We start from the raw sequence: 3,456 nt of genomic DNA, 5'->3' as shown, positions 1-3,456 counted from the left end.
ATGAACAATCATCCTTTACTTTGTTTATTTCAAGTATTATTTTAATAAAAGTCTTTATTTTCCTTTTACTTTCCTTGCAATTTATTTTACCGTATTTCTCTCTTCTTCCTCCATGTCTACGATGAACATGAGTGAGTAGACTTCTTAGTCTTAGGATTATTGGGGAGTCTAATGACTCAATCCTAAACAAAACATGTCTAAACCCTAATTTCTATGTAACCCTAATTTCTAATCTAGATTCACCGTCTTAACGTGGATTAACAATTATCAAACTGTGGAAGCGAAAGCGGAGGGTTTGATAATCGTTAATCCATCATCCCAAACATCAATTCATAAAGCGAGAGCGGAGTCTTGATGTTGGAACAAGTGAATCTAGACAATAGTTGCAAAACAGTGAAATAGTCTTTGCAACTATTGAGACAAAGAGTAGTTTCAATCCTCTATGCATCTTCTAGTAATCATGTCAGTGAAATAGGCTTGGTTGCTAGAAGTAAACTCTCACCGGACTTTCATCGGAAAGGTGAGGGGCTAAGGGAAACCGGTCTTTAGAAATTAGCGTGTAAACCATGAAATTAGAAGTTTAGGTTTTGTCTAGTGAAGGATTAGTTATTAAGATGAACCAATGATCCTAAGGCCCCTTTATTATTATTGTTTTTACCTTCAGCAATCAAACCCTTTCTAATCAACTTTCTCTCCTCTAATCATTCATTAAAAGTTAATTAAATTGACCAACTCCCTAGCGGAACGATACTCTACTTACAACTATTACTTCGATAGGCCGTGCGCTTGCGGTTTGGCTCTATCAAGTTTTTGGCGCCGTTGCCGGGGAGTTAACTAATTTGATTAGCTTTTTCTTAGTGATTAGAATTCTCTCGTCTTCTTTCTCTTTTCTTTTTATTTTTATTTTTACCTTTTTATTTTTCTGTTATCGTTAACTTCTTGGATTCTCAACCTTGTATGCGAAGAACTAGAAATCAAGCGGTATTCATACCCGAGATCGAAAGGTTCTTACATAGAAGGAGGAGAGCAGCACAAAATAACACCGCCATGGCCAATCGCACTCTCAAAGAGTATGCAACGCCGTCTACGGCTGAGCCACAAGCTGTTATTGTGTACCCAACGGTTGAGGATGACAACTTTGAAATCAAGCCTGCCCTACTTAACTTGGTGCAGCAAAACCAATTCTCGGGATCCCCCACAGAGGATCCCAATCTTCACATCTCTGTTTTCCTACGAATTAGTGGAACCATGAAGGAGAACCAAGAGGCCGTAAAACTTCATCTCTTTCCCTTTTCCTTAAGGGATAGAGCTAGCGCTTGGTTCCATTCCCTCGAAGTCGGTTCCATTACTTCATGGGATCAGATGAGGCAAGCATTCCTTGCCCGTTTCTTTCCACCATCTAAAACCGCTAAACTTAGAGACCAAATCACACGGTTCAATCAAAAAGATGGGGAATCTCTCTATGAGGCGTGGGAGCGTTTCAAAGAAATGCTAAGACTTTGTCCCCACCATGGCCTAGAGAAGTGGCTTATAGTCCACACTTTTTATAATGGCTTGTCTTATACCACTAAGATGTCTGTTGATGCAGCTGCAGGTGGAGCACTTATGAACAAAAACTACACGGAGGCGTATGCCCTAATTGAAGACATGGCTCAAAATCATTACAAATGGACCGACGAGAGAGCCATCTCTAGTTCTTCATCCTCCAAAAAGGAGGCAGGTATACACGAAGTCTCTAACTATGATCACCTTGCTTCTAAAATTGATACACTAACTGAAAAACTTGAAAAATTCAATGTTAGTGCTATCAATTCTGCATCTACTCCTTCTTGTGAAATATGTGGTATAGCTGGTCATGCTGGTGTTGATTGCCAACTAGGTAGTGCTACTAATGGTGTTGAGCAAATGAATTATGCTCAATACAACCAAGGGATGCGACAAAATCAAAATTTTTATAAAAACCAAAATCTCTATGGACAAGTAGCACCACCCGGTTATGCAAACAACCAAAGATTCACTCAAAAATCCAATTTGGAAATTTTGTTGGAAAATTCTATTGCCAACCAAAACAAACAACTTCAAGAACTTAAAAACCAAACTGGATTTCTGAATGATTCTCTTTCCAAGCTCAATACCAAGGTTGACTCTATTGCTACTCACTCTAAAATGCTTGAAACTCAAATCGCTCAAATAGCCCAACAAGTGGCTACATCTTCCCAAACACCGGGAGTCTTTCCTGGTCAAACCGAAGCCAACCCCAAAGCCCAAGTTAATGTCATATCTTTTAGGGGTAGTAAGTTAGGCGAAACTTTTGCTAAGGTTAAAAACATTGGGAAAGAAAATGTCAAGCCCTTAGGTGATAAAGTTGTGATAAGAGAAGCTAAATCACTTGGAGAAAACAAAACTCCATCCCCCTTAAATCCTGATAAGCTTAAACTAGAGGGTAAATTTGAAAAATTTGTTAACATACTTAGGAAGATTTGCGTTAAACTTCCCTTTGCTGAAGCTTTGTCTAGGATGCCTCTATATGCAAAGTTTTTAAAGGAAATCTTTTCAAAGAAAAGGGCTATAGAGCATAATGAGACAATAGCCTTGGCTAAGGAAACTAGTGCAATCATCCAAGAAGCAACCCCTAAGCTTAGAGATCCAGGTAGCTTTGCCATACCATGTGAAATTGGGAATGAATCCATAAACAAAGCCTTATGTGACTTAGGAGCTAGTGTTAGTTTGCTGCCTTTGTCTCTTCTTAAAAGGATAGGGATAGGAGAGTTGAAACCTACCGAGATGGAATTAAAAATAGCTGATCGTTCTACCATGAAACTTGTAGGATTTGTCGAGGACATACCTGTTAAGATAGAGGGGATATACATCCCCACTGATTTTGTAGTCGTTGACATTGAAGAGGACGATGACGTCCCTATAATCCTAGGTAGACCGTTCCTCGCAACTGCAGGAGCCCTCATTGATGTTAAACTTGGTAGGATCGTCTTTCAAGTGAGTGATAAGATGGTAGGATTTGAGTTGGAAAACGTTATGAAAGGTCCCGCTCTTTACTCTTGTTGCATGCTTAACGATCATGTTGTGAAAGAACGTTTTATAGCGCCATCTACACAACATGATATCTTTGATCCATTCTAAGGACTCTTTCTAACCGTCAAGCTAATGACATTAAAAGAGCGCTTCGTGGGAGGCAACCCACGCATTTAATTGCTTTTGTTTTGTTTTTCTTTGTTTTAATTTGTTTTGTAGGTAATTGTCCAAGTATGATTCGAGGAAAATCAAGAAAATGAAAAATTTTGAAGTCCCTCTGACCAGAGTGTTGGCACGGCCCGTGCTGGATCTGGCACGGCCGTGCCAGTGTTTTTGAAGAAAAGAAGGTTGGGAGCCACAGAAAGTTGGCACGGCCCGTGCCAAGGTTGGCACGGCCGTGCCCGTGTTCTAGCCTTTTTAAACCTA

At 39.8% G+C, this 3,456-nt stretch overlaps 1 non-coding gene across 1 annotated transcript; it reads right to left on the bottom strand.

The window, feature by feature from the left end:
* Positions 1-1,410: 1,410 nt before the first annotated feature.
* LOC146925623 (small nucleolar RNA R71) lies at positions 1,411-1,517 on the bottom strand. Its single transcript, XR_015009062.1, has one exon. It is a non-coding gene; the product is annotated as a small nucleolar RNA R71 (small nucleolar RNA).
* Between the last annotated feature and the right edge of the window lie 1,939 nt (positions 1,518-3,456).

This window comes from Medicago sativa, chromosome 4, assembly GCF_051527215.1.
Source record: "Medicago sativa cultivar Bolivia chromosome 4, Bolivia_mono, whole genome shotgun sequence".
NCBI lineage: Eukaryota > Viridiplantae > Streptophyta > Magnoliopsida > Fabales > Fabaceae > Medicago > Medicago sativa.
This window is presented reverse-complemented; position numbering and strand designations above follow the sequence as displayed.